We start from the raw sequence: 27,942 nt of genomic DNA, 5'->3' as shown, positions 1-27,942 counted from the left end.
TACGTAATACCTGTAGGGAACTTAGTGAACTTTGAATTGAAAACTTAAAGTACATTGGCTAAAGTGGACTAGGGTGGGGTGGGCAGTAAGAACCTTTGGGGCAAAGATTCTATAAACTGTAAATGTCTCTAAACAATCATATCACAGCTTACAAAAATTATTGTCTCGCCGTGTATGTATGGTCTTTGTGATACTGTTATCAGACATTTTGCTTCTACAATGTACACAATAACAGCATTGTTATTATTTTCACTTTAAAGAACAATTTTTAAGATTTTAAAAAGTAAGAACATTATATTTACTCACATACTTACCATTTCCAGTGCTCTTCTTGTGTAGATGCAACTTTCCACCCGTTATCTATTCCTTCTTCTTGAAGCATTTCTCATTTATACTAATGTAGGGCTGTGAGTGCAGAGTTCTTTCAGCTTTCATGTCTGAAAAAAGTCTGGATTCTTTTCTTTGCCTTCATTTTGTGAAAAAGGTTTTTGCTGGATACAGAATTTTAGGATAATTTTTTCCCGGTATTTTCGAGATGTTGCTTTTTTGTCTCTGGCTTGCTTCGTTCCTGCTGTCATTTTTATTTTTTGTTCTCTACATACTAATATCCTCTGGCTTCTTTAAAGATTTTTTTCCCCCTTGTCATTTGTTTCAACCAATTAGATTAGGTTGTATTATGGTATAGGTTCCTGCATGCTTCTGTGCTCATGGTTTGTTGAATTTCTTAGACTGTGGGTTTATAGTCTACGAATTTTTTTTAAATTTCAACCATTATTTTCCTTATGGTTTTCTGTCGCTTGGGTCCTTTTCCTCTCCCTCTGGAACTACTTACTTTGTTCAATATATATTAGGCCACCTAAGTTGTGCTACTTCCCTGCTTCATTTTTTTTTTCCAGGATGTTTTTCCTCTATGTTTTATTTTGGATAGTTTCTATTGCTTTATTTTCAAATCTACTAATCTTTTCTGTTGCAGTGTCTAGTATGTTCTTAATTCCACCCGGAGTCTTATTCTTTGCAGTTGAATTTTTATGTCTAAAAGTTAAATTGGTTCTTTTTAGTTTTTCTTATCTCTCTTCTGAATTTATTTATGCCTTATGTTATCTTCTGGAATGTAGAAAATGCAGTTATAAGAACTGTTTTAATGTACTTGTCTGTTAATTCTCTTATCCTATTTCTAGATCTCTTTATTGATTTTTTTTTCTCATCATGAGTTGTATTTTCTTGCTTTGCATACCTGCTGACTTTTTTGGATGCCAGTCATTGTGAATTTTAATTTGTTGAGTGTGGATTTTTTTGTTTGTCATTAAAATTTTTTGAGCTTCGTTCAGGAATACTGGTACGCTACTAGGAAACAGTTTGATCCCCTAAGGCTTTTTGAAGCTTAAGGGATCAGAGTACCTTTAATGTTAGGCTGATTTTTCCCCACAGTTTAGGCAACACCTCTCTGAATACACTACCTGTGTAGTAGGAGGTTTCTCTACTTTGATGGATCACAGCCTTGTGTGAGTTTTGGTTCTTTTCCTTCCTGCCCATCTCTGGTAGTTCCTACCCTCACTGGGTAGTTTACTGGTCAGTACACTGAGGAAGAGTCAGGGAATGCACTGTAGCTCTCCAGAGCCTCTGCTCTCCCGTGCTCTCCCTGTATAACACTCACCACTACATGCAGGCTCTCTTTTCTTCCGTACCCTGACCTGCAAATCCCAACTATGTTGGTCATCTCCCCTTGCCCACTTCTGTGTTCTCAACTCAGAGAGGCTGCCAGACTCTGTTGTGTTACCCCTCTTTGCACTCTGTCCTGTAACCTCTCCAGATGGTAAGCTAGGTCAATGCTAGGACTCACTTCATATGCTTCGCTTCTCTCAGGGATCATGGTCCTGGGCTGCCCGATATCCAAAGTCCAAAAACATTGATCCACGTATTTTCACCATTGTTTGCTGTTGTGGTGGTTGGTTTGGGTTGGGTTTTGTTGGTTGTTGAATGTTTTTTAAGTCAGGAGGTCAGTGTGGTCCCATCATGTGTACTCCATCATGGCCAAAACTGTAAGTCTTCCTAGAACTCTTTTAAAATGTCATCCTCTTAATGTCTAGCTGCCTTCTTCCCTGTTGAGCAGTTACCTGTCAGTCTTAATGTTTTTCTCCTGAAAGTAAACTGTTTTCTCTGATTGTTTTTTTTTAATTTGTATCTTTTGTTTTGTGCCTAGATGTGGTCTTCTTTATGTGTTTCTTGCTTGATTTAATCCATTTTATTAAATCTGCACCTCTGGGACACCTGGGTGGCTCAGTGGTTGAGTGTCTGCCTTTGGCTCAGGGTGTGATCCCAGAGTCTCAGGATCAAGTCCCACATGGGTGTCCCCACAGGGAGCCTGCTTCTCTCTCTGCCTATGTCTCTGCCTCTGTGTGTGTGTGTGTGTGTGTGTCTCATGAATAAATAAATAATTTTTAAAAAACTAACTCTATCATTTCTCAACTTTAGGAACTTTGGTGAATATCTTTTTCTCTTCCCCTGATACTCCAATTGTGTGTATATATATATATATATATATATTTTTACCAATTGTATATATTTTATACTTATTCACTATGTTCCCACATGTCATTTTCGCCCTCTTCTACATTTTCCTATTTTCCTCTAGATACATTAGTTGTGAATTTTCAAAATGAATTTTCAAAATTAGTTGTGAATTTTCCTCTAGGTACATTAGTTGTGAATTATCTTTTATTTCATTGATGCTATCTACTGCTGTAAAACCATTCAGGTCTTAATTTCAGAATCTATACTTTTCAATGCTACAGCTTTCTCTTGGCTGTTGTTGTTGGTGGTGGTGGTAGTGGTACATTCCAATTCTCTGATAAAATACTCATCTTTCTAAATACACTGTCTCCCTCTCTGCTTTTGTTTTCTTGAATATACTAGTCATAGTTACCTAAAAGGCTATGTCCACATGTCTACTAACTCCAGTATCTGAATCATCCATGGTCTGTGTGGCTTTTGCCTTCTAAATGTATGGTCCTCTCTCTTGGCATGCCTATTAATTGTTGATCGACTATAAGCCATCATGGCTCTCTAGCTGATTTTGTCTTCCTCCAGAGAGGGCTTAGGCTTTCCTCTATTGGGAAGATTGAGTCGATGCTAATCACCTTAATCCAGTCGGGTACTGTGCTGAGTTGTAACTGGGTTATGTTCTGAGTAAGGCTCAATTTTCCCTGGTTTCCCTCTCTCCTGATGGCAACATCCTAGATAAGCACCGACAGGTGGGAAATGCTGTGCCACCGCCCCTGGCCAAAGCCATCGGCTTGGAGATCAAGCGCTGTATGTTGGCCAAAGCTCGAGAGAGTGCCTCAGTTAAAACCAAGGAGGAGGAAACTGCTTAAGGACTAGTTTTGCCCTCCCGTCGCCCTTGTTTCTGGCACCAGGGATCCCCAACATGCACTGATGTTGTATTTCTAACATGTCAAAATCTGTCAGTTCAAATGTGTCGTTCACAGTGTTTGTGGCCTTGGCTGACATGGAGCTGTTCTGTGAGGTTTGCTTATCAACTAATGACTTAGTGATCAAACTGTGCAGTACTTTGTGCATTCTGGATTTTAAAAGTTTTTTATTATGCGTTATATCAAATCTACCACTGTATGAGTGGAAATTAAGACTTTATGTAGTTTTTATATGTTGTAATATTTCTTCAAATAAATCTCTCCTATAAATCAAAAAAAAAAAAAAAAAGTCGGGTTTTCAGTGGTACAAGTGGTAGTTTCACTGGGACTGGTTGAGATAGTCTCATCTGAGTTTTTTGGATTGTTTGTTTAAGTAGGCTCCATGACCATGTGGAGCTCAAAGCACGGTTTGAACCAACAACCCTGAGATCATGACCTGAGCTGGGATCAAGAGTCAGACGATTAACTGATGGAGCCACCCAGGGGCCCCTCTTCTGAGCTTTTTTAACGTCCACTTAGGACAACTCAGAATTTGCCAAGTATTTAAGGGGAACTAGGTGTGTGTTTCAAGCCCTTTGGCTCACCGGGTCTGTCACTCCAGCCTTGCAAAGTTGCCAAAAAGCTGTTTTCTCTGTCCCTAGCATCAGTCTTCTGCTAGGACAAAGCCCAGATTATCCTTCTCTAACCTTCAAAACCAGCAAATGCCTCCAAAAAGAAGAGTGTCTGCAGATCTTCAGTTTACTTCTCTGTTATTCTCTTTGGGATCTTAAACCCAATGCTCTTTGTCTCAGCCCCTCTCTGATACACTTTAAACAAAAAACTTTTTATAAGTTACCCAGCTTTTCTTCTTGTTCTTGGCAGGGGCACTGGTCTGCCACAAACCACTCTCTTGTGTCTGGAAGCAGAATTTCAGTGAGCCTTTCATTACTATTGTTATATTTTTTTATTTCTGAATGTTATATTATTCTGCTCATTCCCAAATCTAGTTGGTCGTTTTTATGGTCTCTTGTTCCTTTTTTTTTTTTTTTTTAAGATTTTATTTATTTACTCATGAGAGACACAGAGAGAGAGAAGCAGAGACACAGGCAGAGGGAGAAGCAGGCTCCCCGCAGGGAGCCCAATATGGGACTCAATTCCCAGACCAGCATCATGCCCTAAGTGGAAGGCTGATGCTCAACTGCTGAGCCACCCAGGTGTCCCTGACCTCTTGTTCCTATCTCATATTTTCAATCCCTTTTTATTTTTTTAAAGATTTTATTCATTTATTCATGAGAGACACAGAGAGAGAGAGAGAGGCAAAGACACAGGCAGAGGGAGAAGCAGGCTCCATGCAGGGAGCCCGACATGGGACTCGATCCCAGGATCAGGCCCTGGGCTGAAGGGGGCACTAAACTGCTGAGCCACCGGGCTGCCCTTTTCAATCCTTTAATCTTACACATTTTAAACATGCTTATTCTGTACTTAATTTCTGATAATTTTATTTTATTTTTTTATGATAGTCACACACACACACACACAGAGAGAGAGAGAGAGAGAGAGAGAGAGAGAGAGAGAGAGGCAGAGACATAGGCAGAAGCAGACTCCATGCACCGGGAGCCCAACGTGGGATTTGATCCCGGGTTTCCAGGATCGCGCCCTGGGCCAAAGGCAGGCGCTAAATCACTGCGCCACCCAGGGATCCCTAATTTCTGATAATTTTAATATCAAATATTTACTGCTCCAGTTTTGCTGTTATTTCTGCTAGTTACATTTATGCTACCCTATTTCTTTGGATGTTTGGGGATTCATGAATGTGAGTCAATATTTTTTAGAATTATCCTCTGTGGGACTTTTCAAGGCCTGGGTTGAAGGTGGTTTCCCCCCAATTTGCTTCTGTTAATCCCCTGGGAATGTGTACAGCCTTAGAGCACTTTAAAAACTTAATCTGAATTTTATTGAGCCAATTTTATTGATGATAATTTGGGTTAAAAACCCACATGAGGGCTCACTTATTGAGTATAAAATTCATGGCAGGTCCCATGTTTATGGACTCGAAGAATTAGTATTGCTAAAATGTCCATTCTACCAAAAGCAATCTATAGATTCAAGGCAATCCCTATCAGGGTTCCAGTGGCGTTTTTTACAGAAGTGTCAAAAACAATTCCCATTTATATGGGACCACAAAAGACCTCAAATAGCCAAAGCAGGGATGCCTGGGTGGCTCAGAGGTTAAGCATCCACCTTCGGCTCTGGGTGTGATCCTGGAGTCCTGGGATCAAGTCCCATATCGGGCTCCCCACATGGAGCCTGCTTCTCCCTCTGCCTGTGTCTCTGCCTCTCTCTCTCTGTGTCTCTCATGAATAAATAAATAAAACCTTAAAAAAAAATAGCCAAAGCAATCCTGAGAGAGAAGAACAAAGTGAGAGGCATCACACTCCTGATTTCAAGCTATACTATATAAAGCTATAGTCATCAAGGCAATACGGTACTAGCATGAAAACAAACATCAGAGGAACAGAATTTATTTTGCCAACTAATATTTGACAAAGGAGCCAAGAATACTCAAGACAGTCTCTTCAATAATGGTGCTGGGAAAACTGGATATTCACATGTGAAAAATGAAACTAGACCTTTATCTTGTACTGCCCACAAAAAATTAACATGAAATCGACTAAAGGCTTAAATATAAGACTTGAAAGCATGAAATTTACAGAAGAAAACAGATGAACAAAGCTCCCTGACATGAGTCTTGGCACTGGTTTTTTGGATATGACACCTAAAACACAAGCAATGAAATGAAAAATAAGTGGGATTACACCAAACCGAAAATCTGCACAGCAAAAGAAACCATTGACAAAGAGAAAAGACAATCTGCAGGATGGGAAAAAAAATATTTACAACCATATATCTGATTAATATCCAAAATATATAAAGAAATATAACTCAATAACATAAGTAATCCAATTAAAAATGAGCAAAAGACCTAGACATTTTTCCAAAGAAGATATATGAAGAGCCAACAGATATATGAAAAGATGCTCGACATCCCTAGGCATTAGGTAAATGCAAATCAAAACCACAAAGGGATATCACCACATGCCTATTAGAATGGCTCTCCTCCGAAACATAAGAAATAAATGCTGATGAGGTTATAGAGAAAATGGAAACCCCCTTGCATATTCTTGGGATTGTAAACTGGTACAGCCACTGTGAAAAACAATATGGAAGATCCTCCAAAAATTAAAAAATAGAACTACTCGGGCACCTGGGTGGCTCAGTTGGTTAAGCTTCTGCCTTCAGCTCAGGTCATGATACCAGAGTCCTGGCATGAAATCCCACATCAGGCTTCTTACTCAGTGGGGAATCTTCCTTCTCCCTCTGCCCTTCCCCCTGCTAATGCTTTCATGCTTTCTCTGTCTCTGTCTCTCTCAAATAAATCTTTTTTAAAAAATCGTTTAAAAAAATAGAACTATATACTATATGATCCAGTGATTCCACTTCAGGAAATATATCCAAAAGATGTGAAAACACTAACTCAAAAGGATATCTGTCCCCTTATACTTCTGGCATCATTACTTACAATAGTCAAGACATGGAAACAAACTAAGTGTCCATCAACAGATGAATACATAAAGAAGCTGTGGTGAATATATATATACATATATATATATATGTATATATATATTCAAAGGCCAAATATTCAAAGGCCAAAACCTAAGGAAAACTGGGAACCTTCAACAGTATATATATATATATATATATATATATATATATATATATATATATATATAATGGAATATTATTCAGCCATTAAAAAAAAAAACATGAAATCTTGCCATTTGTAACAACATGGATGAAACTGGAGGGCATTACACTAAGTGAAATAAGTCAGACAAAGAAAGACAAATTTTCATGGTCTCAAATGTGAAATCTTAAAAAAATACGTAGAGGAAATATTTTTTTATTCTACATTTATGGCCTGAGATCAAGATTTTTTCCTAAGGCGAGCCTTGGTCTTTGTCCCCTACCCCCTGTTCCATTAGAAGTCCATGAAAACCAAAACTCAACTTCACCCCATCTGAGGGCAGATGCTTTCAAGGTAAAAACGGCCTTTGTACTCTACTTAACTGTTGAAGGTTCCCAGTTTTCCTCAGGTTTTGGCCTTTGAATATTCCTTACTGACTAGCAAATATGTTGATAGCATTTAAGAGGATATTTGTCATTTTCTGTCCAGCATTTATAGTTGCTTACTGGGAGAGGTTCCAGGTTCATCAGAGCAGAAAACAGTAGTCAGGGTTGAATGTTATTAATGTGTAAACACACACACACACACACACACACACACACACACACAGATAAAATTGTACTAATAAAATGTTCTGAATTTAGTTCCAAACTTAGCATCACTTGTATACATGATTAAAATGAGTAGATAATAAATTTGCTTTCCAAGATCCATAACTGCAGGTCTTTGTCCCCACCAGTAACTACAAGCAGTTTTTCATTAAAGAAAAGAAAATGATTGAATAATCCAAATTAGCCCGGGCAAGAAAACTAACAGCTGCCTAAAATGAAATGTTTGAGTTATGAGCCATGTGCCACTTTGGTTTATCTGCAGCCAAAAGGTTTAGAATCCTTATTCAATTAACCATGTTGCTTGGGAGGGCCCTGGTGGCCCTGAATAAGAGCTGCCTGGTGATGAGTAAGAGGTATCCGTGACACACAAGTTCAGACCTCGCAACTCTGTTTTTGTTGTTTGAACTTTCTTCTCCGTTGTAGCTAGGGATCCGGCATGGAATTTAAACACTTGTGTGGTAACTCCATTCCTCCAGCCATTGTGTTGTTAAGCTCTGGCTAACGAACTCTTCACACTGGCTCGATGCAAAGCAAGACGGAGAAAAGAGCAGCAATCAACATTTCGGATTTTATCATTAAACCCATATGATTTCTGTATCTTGAGGAAGTTAGATGCCCTTGCCTGTCGAGTCCAACTGTTCTCCAAAAGGTAGACTTTGTAATACGTATGCAAAAGAAAGAAATAAACCAACGTGCATCTGAGAAAGCTTAAATTAAGAAGTGACTTTCATTTCAAACATCATACCTACTGTTACAAAAACTTCAAAATGCATACCTAAGTCTTAAAACATAGGAACCTTGCCTAAAATAAAGGAGACAAACTTACATAATATCTGAAAAGGTGAGTGCTGCCAAATGCACTAGTCAAGTATACTTTGTCTTATGTGGCTCTTTTCTTCCAGGCCAACAGTTGTTGTTGCCTAGGGAGATCCTCCTGATAATGTCACAAAGAATGTTTCTCAGACCCATATAGATTGTGTACACATTGGCTCCCTAAAGACAACTTTTGATTTTAAATCTCCAAGCTTCATTTTGCTTCTAAGCATACTGTTTGAAACAAAAAACAGGTGACTAAGTAAGAGAGGGGACTGAGTTTCTTCTCCAACTCAGAAACCAGTTCTGAAGATAATTCTGGATGAGAAAATTTAAATATAGTTTGAACAATGATAAACAATTTGACATTAAATTCTCAGAGTTTGAAGAATTACTGTGAAGAGTGACTCTATACTTGAATGTGCACACTGATTTCTGACATTTTGCCTCACAGTCTTTTCACATTACAAAAGTAGATTTGCTTTTTGCATCTTATTTTCTTAACCTGTGGTCATATTATAAAGAGTAGCTGCATACTTTCATGTAGGTGACAATAATGACATATCTTCATTTCAGGGAATATGTGATCTTGCCTGTCAAATAGAACTGAAGAAACTTTTTGAAATCCGAAGTCTCAATTAAAACTTCAATCTTGTCAAAATCATCGCTTTATTTCTGCTTTAATAAAATTGCAACAACCAGTTCCAGAAATATAGCTTTATTGTAGACTATAGATTTAAATATTGCAGATACTGTCTTTCAGTTACAGTAGGAGAAACGGTGGTTTCATTATTTCAAGAGTCGAAGAATGAAGTGAATGTGTACTGTTTTGTTCGGATATTTGTTTCCTAGATTTTAGGAACGTTTTCTTGTTCCATATTGGATTAAAAAGAAAAAAACAATTGCCCATATCGTACCTGGAAATTCTGGCACTTTATTTTGTTTTCCTATGAATGGCAAGAAAATTAATAAAAGTAACTTCTATCATACTAATACCTATGAGCTATGTTCCAAACCCACTCTCCCATTTCAGTTCCTACCCTATATTTTCACTATTTAATTCATTTATTGTTTTTAATCCTCTACTCAGTCAAATCCACCTTCATGTGTTTAAATCCAATTCATCCTTCAAGAATACTTATGCACCACCCCCTACACGAAGCTTTTCCTAATTCCCCGCCCCCACCTCACCACCAAGCCACAGCTAATCTCTCTTCTGTATGCCTTACAGTTCTTTCTTCATCTCTATTAGAGCACTTATTAAGTTTCCCCTTGTTTCAATATTCCTGTACTATCTCCCATTAGAATGCAGCTTCTAGAGGTTAGACATTGTTCATATCTCTTTGCACAGGTAAATACTTGTTAAATAGTCATTCTTGTTAATGATGAAATCTACATCTTCCAACTATATTGTTGTTTTATAAACATTTGTGTGACCTGTCTTTCTAAAAAAAAATATACGTGCATTAAAGTATTAAGATTTTTTAAATTATTAAGATTTAAGTATCCTTTCCTAAAATAGTGGTATTAAAATATACTAGCATGTCAAATTACTTAGCACCTGGCATATTACCAAGTGAAATGTGATTACCTGAAGACTTTAACTTTTAACCAGAATCACTTTAAAGTAAAGAGTTGCAGTCTTTGTGTTGTTGTTTGTTTGGTTTTGATTTCGGTTTGGTTTGTTAATAAAAACTCCTTGTGTAGCTGTTAAATGCTGGTCCTATAGAGGTCAAAGTTTGAAATTTCACTTTATGATAAAGACATGGTTTCATTATCTTGGAAAGTTTAAACAAAATTTCCAGACTGCATAATAGGCCATTTAAATCTTTACTGAACAACAATAATAATTAAATGGCTTTCTGGAACTAAGTGTGTCAAAAAATCAGTCAAAGAGACAGAAGATAAGGAACGTATTAAACCAATGTGGTGGGTTTGGAGGGCTTCTGATATTGCTGTGATCTTCTTTAAATCATGATTTCAATTTCAGTAGTTCCTTGTTTCTGAAAAGTAAAATTTTCTGATGTCTGATTATTTTGATAAACTTTCTTGATATTTTACCTTCTGGTTATATATTATTCTTTCAATACATAAGCCACATTTTAAGATATTTGAGAGCAAATAAACTGTGCGTGAACATTTCCCACCAAGCAGCAGTTTCAAAATTTAATATTTAGTTACTAATTTTATCTCTACTTTATTCTCCATCAATTTTCATCATCCAACTTGTTTAATGAAAACCCTAAAGCTTAAAAAATGCATACCATTTTCCAATAAATAGGTCAGTTATATCTTAGGCTTTTTGAAATACTCAAGCATAGGATATTCACTGCATTTACTTGTATGACCATGACATTAACATACTAAATAAAAGTCTTTAAGTTCCTTAAAGAAAAATTTTTTCTCATAAATCTACCCTGGCTAACCAAATTACATTTTCAAGAAAGTGTGTCCTCTGAAATTGTTTTTAGTATGTACCCCACACACAAAGTTAACTATCTTGGTTGTAATTAATTGCTGGCAGAGCAAGTCACTTTCAAGAACAGTATTTTATTTGTAATGTTCTAGGAAATACAGCTCCTCATCAAACAACAGTAAACCAAAACTACCAACATTGTTTACCATGTTGAAAAATTAAAATCATCTTAATGAATAGTGCTTAAAGGCTGGCACATGGCTAGATGAATCATCTTTGTCTTAAAGTAGCAAAAAGGTTAAGACACGACCTATGTTAAGACTTAATTTTTCTTTTAATTCATCAGACAAGAAACAGAAAATGCTATATAGATTCTTAGCTTTTGTCTTGAACATACAAAGTTCTCTTAGCTAGTAATTTTTTACTTGGAATTACATCTTTAGTCCCAGGGTCTCCCATCTCTTTGAAGCCAATTAATTAAAACACATAGTCATTTTATGGAACTTTCACATTTGGATAAAATAAGAAAGGAATTGAGTAACTTTTATAATGTGACCTAAGCAGATATTTTCAAGTACAAATGTATATGTATCCATTCCTAAGCTCCTGCTTCCCTATCTGTTTCTGTTAAGAGGTGAAACTTGTGCCATCATGGTTAATGTTTTGACAGATTTTATCATAAATCTTACTGTTGTAAATTTGCCTTGAGCCAAAACTTAACATGTTGTAAGCTCAGAAACAGTTTTTACTGTTAGTGACCAGAAAAGGAAATAAATCAGTTATGCTCCTCTAAATGATGGGAGTATAGAGTTTAACTCTTTAAAAGTTATACATTACTTGAAATTTAGGAGTAATTTTCATTTTGTATGCCCAAGGCCTCTCAACTGTCAATGAAACATAAACACTCTTGTGACTATCACAAGGAAGAATACACAAAGGAAATATTATGCAGCTTATATATGCTCACTAAATTTATAACAAAAATATTATCCTGAATTTTTTAAATTAAGAGTTCCTTTGCCTTAGTATGTGGAGTCAAAAATTTAAGCCTTCAACATGTGATTCATTCAAAAGCTCTTGGGTACCCACTTTGTTTTCAGATAATTTATCAGAATTCTCTTTAGTTAGACCCCCATTTTATGGTGTCTGTCATCTATTATTTGATAACTACTTAGAGTATTTTATTACACATACCCCCAATCATTGCTATTCCTTAAAGCCTGAAGACTTAGTATTTTTTCTCTCTAAAACATCTTTAATGAGCATGACCATTAATATTTACTCATAAATGCATTTGTACACAGGATTAGCCATAGTACATGAGTGAAGAAAAAAGAGTTGTTACCCAGTTCTTTACCCTAGAATAAATCAAATCAACAAATATTTATCGAATGTCTACTATGTGCAAATAGCCCTGGACTGGTCAGCTTTTAAAAGCCATCCAACTTTTCACATTGACAAATCCAAGCATTATTATTTCAAGCATTGCAGAAGCTGCCTCCATGTCCTTTAGGTGACAAAGCCTATGAGGATTCTGGATTACTTGGAATAAAGAAAGACAAGGAAGAGAAAGCTAATTAACAGGCTGAAAAGAGGAGAAAAACTAACGTAAAATATCACCGATGGATTGCATCATGTATGTATGTGTGTGTATACACAGATGTGTGTATGAGCTTATGTGCCTGAGTGTATTTTGTGTATGTGTGTATATCTATATACACATGACGACCAGAATGAGTGAATTTCAGAAAAATAGACTTTGTTAAGGTGACATAAAAATGGGCGTTTACATTTGAGTTCAAAGCTTTGCTTTAGAAATAGGCTTAAACATCTGGTTAGTGTTATGTAACACCAAGTCCTGCAGTATCATAAAACCAAAATGTATCATTGTATAACAGATCACTCAACTTGGTGACCCAAGTTCTAAAATCTAGCGTGCCCAAAATCTATTAGAAGATGACCTCTTCAATCAATAGATTTCTATTAGAAGTGACTTCTATGTTATTACTATAGAAAACTGTTGTAGGGTCCTAAATAAGTTAATTTGATCATAAATGAGAGAAGACATTTAAATGCTCATTGTAAAGATTCTAACTGTTATTATAGACTAAATAAAGACTAACAGTAAGAGACAAAATGTACATACTTTATTATATATTATGCTATTATTTTATACTATACATTGTAATATGCTATATTATACTACACATTATGCTATAACTGTCTCTGCATTAAATTTTAACTGTAAAAGATAAATGATGTACTATCTATCCATGTCATATAATTAAATGTGTTTCTTTAGTAAGGTTTGAAAGGGAGGACGGTTATAATTTCCAGCCATACCAAGTAGAATTAATCTTGGCTACTTTGCACAGTAGGTATGTATATATGTCGGCCATTGAAGACATTCAATTGACATCCTCACAGAGGATGTCTGGCGTCACTTTTAAAATATTTGTTTAGAATAACTAACTTTTCAAAAATTCCATTTTTGCCTCCTATTGGTAAGCTAAGTTTAATTTCCAGTGAAAATCAACGCAGACTCTAGATAACCTTTTTAAGCAGCATTTATCTTTCTCTAAAGTGCTGAAATTAATTTCTCAACTTTTGAGCAGGGGAAAAATTATAATAGCTCTATTATTCAAAGTTTATGCTTCTGCTATGACATTGTTGGTTATCAAAATCACTTTGAAGCAAAGGTATCTTCTCATATATCTTTCTAATTATTTGATATTTTGCCTATCTAGTTATAGTTTATTTTCACTGCATACCCTAACTGCTCTGTAGTAAATTTTGGATTTCTTCTCAGCTACAGTCTTTCTCTTCTTGATAAAACCATGCTATTGGCCTTTGTAGACATAGGAATCACTTTCAGTGTATTACTACATTGATTTGGTCTCTTTCATTTATTTCCTTGGTATATTGTAGTTAATGTCTTTGTATATATTCTAAATAAGACTTCACTTGGATGGTCCAGATCTAAGAGCTTATGTTTGTGAAGAAATATTATCTTTAGAGTTGTTTCTAATTTTCATTTCATCTTTCCCCTCCTTTGACCGGTAGTCCCAATACTAAGACCCTCTCACCTAGGACCTAGCCTGGATTCACCTGCCCCCTTGTGGTGCTCCTCTCTGAATAGTTAATTGATTTCTGAAATTTGGACTTGGTATTACATTTCCTGAGAAGAGAAACCTCATCCCATTACTCTTGTCTAGCAGTCTAGAGTCAGAAAAGTTTTCTTTTCCTAGCCACTGGCTACCACAAAAAAGAGGAAAAAAGTGTGATGGGGTTTTTTGATGTTTTGTTTGTTTGTTTTTAATTTGGAGTACAAGACGGAAATTAGCCAAGATCTGAGTTGCTTGGAATAAATTATGAAAATAAATTTTGTCTAGATCAATATTACTGACCTGTAGATCAATAAGGCAAAGACATGTTTCAAAAATTCTCATAAAGCAACTTAAAATCAAGTTTTTTTCTATGTCAGTGTCTCCTTTTTTTAGTGAGTAGAGAAAGAAGGGGAAATGCTGCTCTATTTTATTTAATTTTTAGATAGATTTTGTAACTCATCAAAGATGAATTCATAAATATAAAAAATAAATTAGACCTTGTGTTCTGTGTAGTCAGATATGTCTGATATAATTGGCACAAATACATTTTTGTTTCCCTTTCTCAGAAAGGATTCTCTTCTGAGGAAACCCTCCTTTCCCTCATGTCACAAGACTAATTTTTACATCTTCAATTGAAGTTAATAGAATTTGTACATGGAACAGGATCGTATACAGTCCATGAATGAATAACCTAGCCACACATTTTGCAAGAATAAGGATTTAGGAATTAAGCCTCTAGTTAATAAAGGATAATATAAAGATAAAAGGAAGGGGAAAAGGAAAGAAAAGCAGTATATACAACTAATATGTCTTTCTTAAAAGGAAAAGATGGATTAATAAATTATTGTTAACAAGTACATTTTTAAAGATATCCTTTTCTGTTAACTGTAAAGTAAGTATTTCTAGCAGAAAAGAGTTGTGTCTTTCTATGCTGTTCTACCTCTCACCCCTACTCCCCACCAAAGTCTGATTTGATTGAATAACAGTGATCTTCTGTGGCATTTTAAACTTCATGTCACCTCCCTTGAGATCTGGAAGGAATCACATGAAGGCTTTAATAAAGCTCTATGTAGTCCAATTGCCAGGTTTCTAGCGCCCACTACTCCTTTGCAGTTTCTCTTCTATTTGTAACAGTTGACCTACTAACAAGTTCCCAGAAACACAGGTTCAAATTTTGGCAGGCTTACCTCACCTTTTTGTCCTTCCAAAGTACATAAATGCTAAACTGTGTTCACAGTGAGGAAGGGAGAGTCATTCCAATGAGACTTTAAAAATCAAGACCCTTTCCGTTCCCCACCAAGTTACCGCCATCCTCTCCAAAGGAATCAAGTTTTGTCAGTGGGCCCTTGGCATAATTTCTGCAGCCTGGATTAAAACCCAGGTGACTGAGAGTGTACCTTATCTTCACAGGGCATTAGTCACTCTATAAAAGTTAAATTTATTATGAAATACTTTGTTTGTGTTAACATATATCTTCTCTGGGAAGCTAGAAACAAAGGCATGTCCTTTAAGACTCCATATGGGGAAAACACATCCTCCTTTGGAATTTAACCTTAATTTGAACCAAGATCTGTGAAAGAAAAGCACTTTAGTGTATTGTTCCCTGGCTCCACCCATCTACCCCTTATCTAAATGGGGTTACTGTTGCCTCATGTTTTTTAACTCTTCCCATTCCAAGCCGTGATTTCCTGAGTTTAAAATTTATCTCAGTAGAGAAATATATTAAAATAATTGTGGCAAACAATTTCGCTTTGCTTTTAAGAAGTGATTTTAGGTCACATGTTCATTCTGATCTCTGAAATTAAATAAATGTACAGCCAGCTTATGCTCACATATGTTGTTTTAACAAATGGCATATTGTAAAGTATATTTTATTTCCTAAAAAAAATGTATTTCTTAAAAATCTTCTCTAAAATACTGTTACTAGCATTGTCATGTATGCATACTTTATACTTTGTTAGAAGTGAAAAATAATTGAGATAAAAGTCTACATTAGGAATGATGGTGAGGTAAATTTGAAAGACCAATTCTCAAGACCTTTGTTTTCTTTCAGTCTCTTTGCAAAGTCTTTGCAATGCTTTCACTGTATCTAAATCCATAGATGTCCCAACGCTCCTTTTTAAAAGCAAAAGCAAAAGCAAAAGCAAAACCTTTATTGGTGCTTCCCCCATCATAACAAACTATTTGCTTATAAACATCAAGGAAAGTGTTACCCAAAAACATATTTAAGTTGATATTTTTTTAAAAATACTGCTTATACGAATGCTTAGTTTCTTGAATAGCATCTACCAACGAATTTGTAATTATCCAAGTGGTTTTTCCTTCATTGACTTCTTGTTACATTAAGGAAAAATCACACACCAAAATTTAAATATAAACTTAGATTTTTATTTAATAAATAAATATGTTCTTTTAACAAAAGAAAGTAATTTCTATTTTTAAAATTTTTTCTTTAAATTTAATTTAATTAACATATACTGTATTATTAGTTTCAGAGGTAGGATTTAGTGATTCATCATTTGCATGCAATACTTAGTGGCGAACATAATTCTTAAAATGAACACATACTCAACTCCACCGCTCAAAACTACTATCATTGTGAGGCAGTCTGGCTGGCTGGCTCATTCAGTAGAGCATGCAACTCTTCATCTCTAGGGGTTCTAAGTTTGACCTCCATACTGGTTGTAAAGATTGCTTAAAATACAAAGGCCTATCTTCAGAATTATTAAATTGAAAATTTCTTAACAAAAAAAAAATTCACATATGTGTGAATTTGTCACATATTTCATTATTACATAGCATATTTCACTTAAACTATAATATTGAGGAACACCTAGGTGGTTCTGTCAGTTAAGAATCTGCCTTTGGCTCTGGTCATGCCCCAGGGCCCTGGATACAGCTCCACATCAGGCTCCCTGCTCAGTGGGGCATCTGCTTCTCCCTTTCCCTCTGCCCCTCCCCATGCTTGTGCTCTCTTCATCTCTCTCTCTCTTTCTCTCTCAAATAAATAAATAAAATCTTTAAAATGTATTTATTATAATATATTTTATAATATATACCATAATATTGAAATTAGTTTGATGGATGCTTTTTTAAAAAATATGGAATATATACACAATATATTTAGGACATTAGGACATTTATCACAAGTAATATCAAATCACAGCATCATTGCTCTCCACCTAAGCTCCAACTACATTTATTGGTTCCACCCTGACCAACCCTCATGTGACAAATCATTGAAGCTTAGTCTTAGGCACTTGACACTTTTACATACCCTCATTGTTATTTAAATTCATAATAGGTATCATTTTTCATAGAAATTATAAATTCACATGGAACAATGAATTGAAAATTGGAATATTTTAATTTATCTCTCAGACTAAACTTCTTGGTCCTCTTGGACTTTGCCCTGCATTAGATGCTAATTTGATACAAACTTTCTTAAAAGGTAACAGGGCTATACACTCTGCTGCCTTGCTAAATACTGTCCCCCCCCAATTTTTCCAACGATGATTTTAGATGACTATCTTCATGGTATATATAACAGATGCCTATATAGTTATATCATTCATCCATGGTCCTACCATAAGATAGACATAGGAATATCTTTCACAGCAGTAAAATGTTCAAAACGCCAATGAACAAGATAATGGGAGAAGTGATGATAAGTATAAGATTAAAGAGGCAGATGTTAACCAAAATCAAAGAAAAAAATTAAAAGCGTGGACTTTGTAAATTATAGGAAGGAACAATTTAGCAAAAACTGAATTAAGGGAGTAAAAGGGAGAGAAAACCAAAGATAATTCCAAACTGCCACATGAAGCAATGTTGGTAAAATCCCGAATGATTTGCAAAATTGGATAAAAGTGGTTAAGTGTGTGTGTATGTGTTTATAAAAAGGTAGACAAGGGTAATCTTCATATATTAAATTTCACAGATATAAGGTTGTAAGAGAACAATTAGAATAATAAGATATTGAAGCATCCTTATTGACCAGGAGCTATGTTACTAGTGTTAGATGAAATTAGAAATAATAAAAAATACTATAAATTCCATGGAAGTTATTTATTTTTATTAATTCTTATCTATCTTTGAAACCCCAGAGCTAACTAGAACATACTGAGCATAAGAGACACTTAAAAATATTTAGCTAATTCAAAATATTACTTACCTAAAGAAATCACAATGTGATTGAGTCACAAAAAGTATGGATAACAAGACTGTGGCAATGGATGAGGGTTAGGGGATAAGAGTATCAGTTGTAAAAAAATTAAGCCTTATTAATATATTAATCATTTAATGACTAACATAACTTTTAGTACAAGTAAAGGTGAAAGTAATATTCTCGGAAGAAATGTTTCTATTCTGATTATAGGTGGAAGTCTTAGGTATTTTTCTAAAATACATCTTGATAAGATGTACTTGAAAGAGATACTAGAGGGGTTTTTATTGTTTGTGTTTATCAATAATTCAGACAAAACCATACCAGGGTGCTAAGGATACAAAGTTAAATCAGACAGTTTCTGCCTCATGGAAATCATCATAGTCCAGAGGGAATGATGTAGCTATAAGTAATTATATAAGACAGTATGGTAGGTACCATAATAAAGGTAAGTTCAGAATGCTTTAGCAGAACAGGTGAAAGGGCATCTTGCCCTGCCAATGAGATTAAGGAAGGCTTCCCAGAGGAAATGGTGTTAGTTAAGTGCCATTGGGATTGGCAATTAAGGAGTCCATGGTGACTTTCATGAGAGCAATTTCTACTCTAATAAGACACAAAATCCAAATTGCAGACAATTAAGGAGTGAATGAAAAATGGAGAAATGGAGACAGTGAAAGCAGGCTGTTTTTCCCAGGTAATTTCCTAACTCTTCTTGCTTGCTGCCTCTGAATATATTTAATAAAGAATTTCACATTGCACAGCACAATTAAGCACTATTGTTAGTAATGGATTTTTTCCCCTGTGTGTTAGTGAATACATTGCATTCCATCTCTATAAGCTCAGTAACATGAACCCTTCCAGAAAGAGCCCTACCATTTGGAGCGTCAGATCTACACCTTTGCATCGTGTCTTTGATCTTTGATTCTTCTATTCCTCCTTTCTATCTTGGAGCTTCACAATCTCGATTGCCAAGTATACACAGATAAAACTTTTTCTTTCCTCTCTCTCCTCCATCTTTCTTATTATTTCTCTTTGTACCTCTAACCTATATCCTCAAGTGATTCAAATATTTTATTATCTATACTTATCTTTCTAATGCTAAACATTACCTACTGAATAAACCAAATTTCTTAGAGCAATCACAGCCCTCTCCAGCCTTTTGTTCCAGCCACTTTCTCAGCTTTATCTTCCTGTACCCTCTTTCATGCTTCAACTTCACCTTCCTCTCTATACACACTGAATCTGGCTTCCACTTCCTGACACTGTTACCTTCACGTGGAATTGCCTACTCCCTGCTACCTCACATCTAAATCCTGCCTGACATTTATGGTCTTACTCACTTGTCATATTTCCTATAAAAGCCTTTTTTGATCTTCCCAATACTTTCTTCTCAACTCCAGTTTTTATATGTGTGTCTCTATGCCATTCATTCAACAAAACTTTACTGAATACCAACTATGTGCCAGAAACGGAAATGACCATTTTCTACTTTTTTCCCACAATTGAATAACTATTTTATCTCACCACTCCTATCAGACTCCTATCTACTATAGCTCCAGAAGTATCTATTACAATGCTTTACACTAGTAATTGTGTAACAAATATGTTGATTGCATTAATGAATAAATTAATCTCAAATGGAGAACCAACCCCTGAAGTTCAGTTAAACAAAGAAGCACCCAGTTCTTTTTATCCTCCCTGCCATGAAATATGCAATTAGTCACTTACTCACTTTAACTGTCTTAAAATGGCATTTTTTAAACAGTATTTGGCTTCCTTCTATTTATTCTCTTAAATTCTTCTCTGTCTTCAGCTCCATGCATTCCACTGAAAGATTCCAGAAGCTATAATATTAATCAAGTCCTTTACGTTACCTCCATGACTACTCACTTAGCGGGTGACTATACTACAACTTCCTTTTTAAGAGTCACTCAACTACAGTCACTTCCTTCTTTCAACCCATGTTGAAATGTATGTTAGCTGTGAATTTCAACCCAGATTATATTTTTTCAAAGCCTTCCTCTTTCTGTAGTCATTATAAAAACTTTAATACTAACACATTTCCATTTCTTCCCTAATCTTACATCTTCTTTCTATTTGTCAACAATCTTTAGTTTAAAATGTGCTTCACTAGGGCACCTAGATGGCTCAGTCGGTTGTGTCAGACTCTTAGTTTTGTCTCAGCTTACGATCTCAGGGTTGTGAGATTGAGCCCCATGGTGGGCTCTGCATGGGGAATGGAGCCTGCTTAAGATTCCCTCTCAACCTGTTCCTCTACCCCTTCTCCCTCCACATGCGCTCACACACATCCACTCTCTCTCTCTCTCTCTCTCTAAAATAAATACATAAATATTTTAAAAAATAAAATGTGTTTCACTTCTAGAACATTCTACCTCTTTACTCCCATCAGCATAGTTTACTATTACTCCAACTATCTAGAACCCAGCTTAAAATCTGTTAAGGGAGGGTTTTTTTGTTTGTTTATTTTAATTAACCTGGATTTGTGTATCACTACACTTACTTTCTATAGATTGTTCAATCACTAAAGTAATTTGAATCAAATTGTATTTATCCAACTTGCCTCCCTATGAGAGTCCTCTGTTAAGGATATTAGCTAATCCAAATAGTGTAATATTCAGCACAAATCCCATACACTGATCTGTATTCTTAATGTGAAGGTTTGCTTTTCATGGTGATGTTAATCTGTGGTTTTCTGCCCTTTAGGTAAAACAAATATAATGAATTAAATAGTACTAAGATACTCAACTTTTCTAGAATTGCAATATATAACCAAATGATCTTTATTGACAAATCAACCAAATTTACAGGAAATTTTTTTTAAGATTTTATTTATTTATTCATGAGAGACATGGAGAGAGAGTCAGAGACATAGGCAGAGAGAGAATCAGGCTCCCTGTGGAGAGCCCAATGCTGGACCTGATCCTAGGTCTCCCAGATCATATCCTGAGCCAAAGGCATACGCTCAATCACTGAGCCACGCAGGCATCCCTTTTATTTTATTTTTTATTTTATTTTATTTTATTTTATTTTATTTTATTTTATTTTATTTTATTTTAAGATTGTATTTATTTATTCATGAGAGATACCCAGAGAGAGGGAGAGACATAGGCAGAGGGAGAAACAGGCTCCCTGTGGTTATTTACAGAAAAATTAATGCTACCATAACACTAGTTCCTAAAATATGGATAGGAGAGTTAATTTGAGGTTTGAATATAAGATAATTAAGACAATATCACAAAAAATGCCAAGATTTGATAGTTAGGGGCTAAGGTTTAGAATATAGTAAGGAAAAATCTTCTGCTTCTGACTATAACAGAGTTGCTAAAATCAGATTAATTCACTGACTGAGAATAATTATAAAACTTGGACAAAATACAAATTCACAGAAAAACCAAGTAAAAACCATTTACTAAAAAAGATAAAAAAAATTAAGAAGAGAATTTGCCAGTCCCATGATGCTGAGGAGACAAAAATTGGAGTGCAAGTCTCACCAAAGAGGAGAATTTCAGCTTTTGAGTCAGATCCTGGGAAAGCTATGCCATAGGAGTAACAATACTGTAAATAGAGTAGCTTCCACTATATCAAAGTGATCTTCCCAAACTCACACCTAAAACACACAAGGTGGAATTTAGAGGAAGGGGTAGGGAATTCGCCTATGTTCTAGACCCTGTATTGAATAGGAGTCTGTCTGCCACAGGAAGAGATGCACAGGGCCTGCCTAAGACTAAGATGGGAGCTAGAGAGCTGAAAAGCCCTCCCTTGTCCCACTATGATCCTTGCATCTAGTAGCAGGTAAGAGCCATGTACTTCTGGGAGGAATAAAAACATGGAAACAGACTCCCTCTATGCTGCAAGCACAAAGAACATGCTAAAGTCTGAGGGTAGGAGCAGAGAAACTGAGAATAAAAAAAACACCTCCAGTTCTCTAAGCTTCACACTGAATACAAGAGAGTAGCAACCCAGTGCATCACTGGAAATTTTTTAAATCCATGGTACACTAAAGATAACTGTAGCAACCACAAGACCCAACTCACCTCAAATGCTGACTAAATTCGATTAAATGCTCACACAAACAACCTGACAAAAGAAGAGGTATTCCCATTTTGGACATTTACCTCAGTTTCGATTGCTCTTTTGTATATAATATTTGACATTTAATGTTTTTTAAAAAGAAAACAAACAAAAAACAAGACACATTAAAAAGAAAAAGGACCATGTGAAAAGATAAAATAGTCAATAGAATCAGACCCAGCGATGCCCCAGATTTTTAGAATTATCAGACTTTAAAAAGAAAAGAATAAAAAGATATATTAATTCCAAAATAGTAATAAGGAATCACAGTTAGCTACTCAGAGAAATAGAAACTGGAATGAAATGAAAAAATAAAATGAAATAAATTTTAAAAAACCTTTAAAGTTCAGAGAGTAAAAAAAATCAACAACCTAGAAATAAATGCCCAGAAGAAAATGAGAGAATATCATAAACAGAGCTCCACTAAAAGAAATCCTAAGGAGAGTTGGTTAGGCAAATGGAAAGTGATCCCAGATGGAATCATAGTAGCACAGGAAAAAATGAGAGCGCTGGAAAGGGTAAATGTGTGAAATAAGATAAATGGGTATTTACTGTTTAAGGAAAAATAGAATACATGTAATAAACAGTTTACTTTGTTCAAAAGAAACACATCTATTATAATTGAAAGTTGAATGATCACAGCTAAATAAAGCACAAATTTGAGGAAAATGTTTACCCGAATGCTCATCTAATCTACACTTGAGTTTAATGTTGAGAAGTTCACTATTTTCTGAGGTAACCTACTCTATCTATAACCATGCTATAAATGTTCTTATATTGAGCAATAATCTATCATCTTCTTGAATTTCTACCTCCTGGCCCCAATTCTGCCCTCTACAATGACACACAATAAATAATTCTAATTTCTCTCACCTATGCTTGAAATAATTATAGTACCTTCCAATGTATCAGAAATGTTTTATTCTGTAGTCAAACATCCTCAGTCTAAACCATCTTTCACAGGATGTGGTCCAGTTCTCTTCTAACCAAGAATCTTCTAAATGTACCTCACCTTCTCGATATCTCTGAAATATATCCCAACACACGAAACACAATCCCATAGTGACCAAGGCATTCTTGGTCTCCCCACTCCATGTGTGGAGCAATGACATTTATCTTTTACAAGAGGAGAAAATCATGCTATTTATTCATATGTAATTCCTAATTTTACTTCTGTGAAAGCTCTGGCCTCAAGAGGTTAGGACTTATTTTTGTTCACTGAAACCTATTGCTCAGAAATATTAGGCTAGGAATAGTGTACAAACATAAATTGGCCAACAAGATTCTGGAGGCCATTTTAAAAATAGTGGACAGTAGTATGGACTAAAATTGTGACATTTGGGATGTCAAAGAAAGAAAGGCTGGGGTAATGGGGGTATTGATAAGGCATATTAACCAATTTTGGTTGTATGGGCAATAAGAGGGATGCATCAGTGATAACTATGACTTTTCAGGCCTTAGCAACAAAAAGAACAAGAAAAATGTGGAAGTCAGGATACATGCCTTGTTACTGAGAGAAATGTGTTGCTGTAATTTAAATGTATTGGGTATTGATAGAAATAACTTGTAGACAGGAATAAACATAAGATGGGAGATTTTGTTAGAGGACAGGGATGGACTTTTAGCTTGATACATGGTAGCTTAAGTCATAAGACAAAGGAACAAAGGCCTATCGATGTGATCTATCCCAAAACTATCAGGAACATACTTATGTTGAACAAACTGGCTTTATTGCTTGTTTGCAAATAAAACCACACATCATAGGGAACTGTGTGGCATTTCGGTAAGGGGGTGTTAGAAATAACTTATTATACCATTAGGGCTTATGTTAGGTGATTTGGGGGAGGATTCAAGAAAATGGAACTTTGAATTGGTTGCTGTCAGGATGTAGGGGTAATTCTATGATTGAGTAGCTTAAGAAATCTTATCTAGAAAAAGGGAAGACTAGAACAAAGCTAAAGCTGTAACAGTTACTAGTATTAGCAAGCACGAGCAATGTTTGCTATCTTTGTGGTTTGCAATGACTTTATTTTCATCTGTACTTAGACAAAATTACAAAGGGGTCTGTCTTTTTGTCTCAACCCTCTACAGTGAGAGTGTCCTTGTCTAATGGTGGTGTTCAGTAAGATAGTTTATGTTTGACCAGGAGAACACTTAGGCCTAACTGAGTCCCAGGCCAACTCCTAAAAATACCATACCCTAGCTGCAAGTCTCAAGCAAATTTCCAAAAAGGGGGGGGGGGGTGTCTCTCAGACCAGTGGACTTAGCCTTAGGGAACAACAGTGGAATTTGTAGTAGACAGAAAAGATAGTTATAGAGATAGAGAAGCAGTCATGAGGTGGTAGAAGGCTAGGATAGGCTGATGCCAAGAGGTCCTTGGTAGGAGCATGGTCAACATTGCTAAGAATATTCAGGACTGTTTGAGACTCAAGGGGAATACTGGAGTAAAAACATCATTGAATCAAGGTATCACTGATGATCTTCAAGACAGATTTTTTTTTTTTTTTTTTGGTTGGGGGCCTCTCTGTTTTTTTCAAGACAGAAGTTTAAGGAGCCACAGATCAGGTTGCAAGGCTATGGAGAAGGACATACTGTGAGTAAAGACCACTCATTTGGAAAGTTGGGCAATGAAAAGAAGAGCAAGGGAATGTTAACTAGAAGATTTTGTGAATCAATTTAAGGAGTCTTCCCCCTAAAATAGATATGACCCTTACATGTTTGAAGCTTTGGAGAAGGAGCCATTGGAAAGAGCAACAGTGAAGATGCTAGCAAAACAGTAAAATCAGAGAAGGGTCTGAGACTAAGAACTTCGGGACATTATTTCTGTCCTGAACAGAAGGCAGAACTGCCTCACATCCTGGATCTAGCAGAGAATTGGTACAGAAATAGAAATGTTGAGTTAGGATATAGGACAGATATACGAATGGATGACAGGTAAAATAATCTTTTTTCCTTTTTCTTTTTTCAGTGAAGTTAGAAACAAAGGTCATTAGCAAAGGAGAAAGGGAGATGCAAAAGTCTGGAGAAGGTTCAAAGCATTTGCTAAGAAGTTTAGTAAATCAGCAAAAGATATTGTTTTCTATTAAGTCATCCATTTTATTAAAGGAGAAAATGCAACTGTTGCTGTATGTTATGAATTTACAGAGGATTTAGAAACGAGAGCCGTTTTATTCCCAACAAAAGGGGGGAATGGTTGCTTTTTTTTTTTTTTTTTTTTACCTAAGAGTGGTCCAAACAAACCTTTTTCTTGAGGTGTCCATGCTAGATTAAATACTATTTGACACAAATAATTTGTAACTCTTATTTGGGCTCATGAATACCCTATCTCCCAAAGGAAAAAAAACCCTGCTGTTTTCAAAAGCTAAAGAGAACATCCACCAGAGACAACAGCCATCCAGAAGGCTGAATTCCCTAGTATCTAGAGCAAAGAAAATTTATGTTTCCACTCGCAGTCACAAAGATGCCCCCCCCCCCCCCATTTCCCGCTGGATTCTGTTATGTGTATCTAAATAACTAGCGGGCCTGCTCCTTCCTGGTATTAGGTGTGATTGAGAGATAACTCGACCGGCGGCGGCGGCAGCAGTTTTTGTGCGCGCAGTAGCACATGCTCTTGTGAGCATCAAAAGGAGATGAAGCCTGATTAACCATTTTGAAATCTATCGGATGAGGAGAAGTCCTTACAAAACAACTTTTATACGCTTTAATTAAAAACGTGTTCCGGCAGCTCAGAGTTGAATGGGCTTCAGGGGGAGCAGGGCTGAGCCCGTTGCTATGACGACACCAAATCTTTTCGCGCCTGGCCCTTCCCCAGCACACTCTGTCTAGCTCTGTCCAGCCATTAATTTGCCTCATCCCTTCCTCTCTGCCCCAGTCCCTTGGTCCGGGAGTCCGGGAAGACCCAGCACTATCCACTTTTTCTGCCACAGCATCTCTCCCTCAATCCCTTTCATCATTTCATCCCTTATATTTCCCTGCCAATCCCTATTTTCTTGTTTCTCTTGAAAATTAGTTTACCTCTTGAGTTGAAAAGATTTAAAAAAAAAAATGGGAGAGGAGGGTCACAGCATAGGAATCACTGCTTATTATAAACCCCTCGTGATAAATCCGTTTTTTAGTGGTCTTGAGTGTAGTTGAGAGGATCTCACTGTGTTCTACTTTTTTTTTTTTCAGGTTTAACACTGGCTACTACATACCACTCTTTCTGTTGCTGAAGATAAGGCTATAATAAAAGGACTATATTTTATTCTGTTAATTTGTGCTTATTAAAATCTCAGTTTATTCCACAAACAGTATCATCTGGTAATGACCGTAAGTGAATGTAAGACTTTGAAATATGTCCTGAAACCTCACAGACCTCACTTTATTTAAGGAGGCTCTTGAATATTTTTAAAGTTACACTTATGATATGGAGACTTAAATAAAACCCAGTGCCGTCACTTGTACCATAAGAAACAAGAATTGAGTGGAACTTGCTCATCATAGAACCTTACTTGGGAGAACCTACTATCTTTGCAATCTTGCATCCAATGCATTTATGGACTATAATATTATTACACAACTTCTAAATATTACTCTTTGAGTCATCAGAGGCCTTACAACCTTCATTCTGATTACAATTCCAATTTCCCTCTCACCAATTCTGTTTTATAGGATAAGATATGTGAGTGGAATGCAGTGGAGATCATCATTTCTCATTTGTTCTCTCTGCTTCACTCACTCTTACTGTGATTACATTTCCAAAGTGAATTATTCGCCAGATTCAGTAAGGACTTCCTTTCCAGTTGCCTGACTCAGTAGAGATACTGTAACTTAAGAGGCTGGTATGGTCTGGAGTGTTAATCTTCAGCATACCATGGCCTGGTCGTCACTGTATAAAAAGTGGGTGAATCCTTCAGAGCCACGAGAGCCCAGAATAGTTTCGAGTCTGAGATTCCAAATCATAATAGAACTTTGAAGCTCTAGACTCTGCATCCCCAAAATTGAAATTTGAACATTTAACTGCTCTTTAGAAGTTTTATAAAGAACTTCCTCCATCTCTTCACTATATAAAACTCCGGCATAATATATTCCTAATAGGCCACATGTGAATCTGTGGGCCACAAGTTCACAAATACTCTTAACTCACTCTACTATAAGGAACAGTATTTCCTTTAAATGAACCAACCACCAGATTGGTTTCTAGGCTCTTTTCTTATAATTTAAGAACTTACCACACTTTAAGAAGTTGAAGTCCTTTGACTTCTTACCATAGTCATACTTAAAATGTGAAGAGGCTTTGTGACCTAACATTGGATGGCATCTCACAAATGGACCAGGTCTCTAGTTTATAATTACCTGGTATCATTCAAATGAATTACTGAAGCTTAGCTTTATTATCTCCTTCTCAGTATTAAGAGTAAAAAAAGTTAAATGTTTATACATGCTAAAGGTGTTTTCCCACCTAGGGCACTTAATCTGGATCAACCTTAGGTAGGTACTAAAGGAGGTAATTGTGTATAAGATTGACTAAATAGTTAGAGAGGCAGGCATTCAGGTATCTGAAATAGGTTTTAGACCTAATAAAGATGTACCCCCTGGATGCCTGGG

General features: G+C 35.9%; 1 long non-coding RNA gene across 3 annotated transcripts; it reads left to right on the top strand.

The window, feature by feature from the left end:
* Window positions 1-143: 143 nt before the first annotated feature.
* LOC121493693 lies at window positions 144-27,624 on the top strand. 3 transcript variants are annotated; one of them, XR_005988532.1, is made up of 3 exons: window positions 144-2,039; window positions 8,187-12,628; window positions 26,527-27,624. It is a non-coding gene; the product is annotated as an uncharacterized LOC121493693 (long non-coding RNA). The 3 variants fall into 3 exon arrangements; XR_005988531.1 differs by lacking the exon at window positions 144-2,039 and having other exon boundaries at window positions 7,288-8,604; window positions 9,153-12,628; XR_005988530.1 differs by lacking the exon at window positions 144-2,039 and adding an exon at window positions 18,896-18,958 and having other exon boundaries at window positions 7,288-12,628.
* Window positions 27,625-27,942: the final 318 nt, after the last annotated feature.

The sequence above is a fragment of the Vulpes lagopus genome, chromosome 6 (genome assembly GCF_018345385.1).
Source record: "Vulpes lagopus strain Blue_001 chromosome 6, ASM1834538v1, whole genome shotgun sequence".
NCBI classification, from domain to species: Eukaryota; Metazoa; Chordata; class Mammalia; order Carnivora; family Canidae; genus Vulpes; species Vulpes lagopus.
The sequence above is the reverse complement of the archived record's forward strand: the minus strand, read 5'-3'. Positions and strand labels throughout refer to the sequence as shown.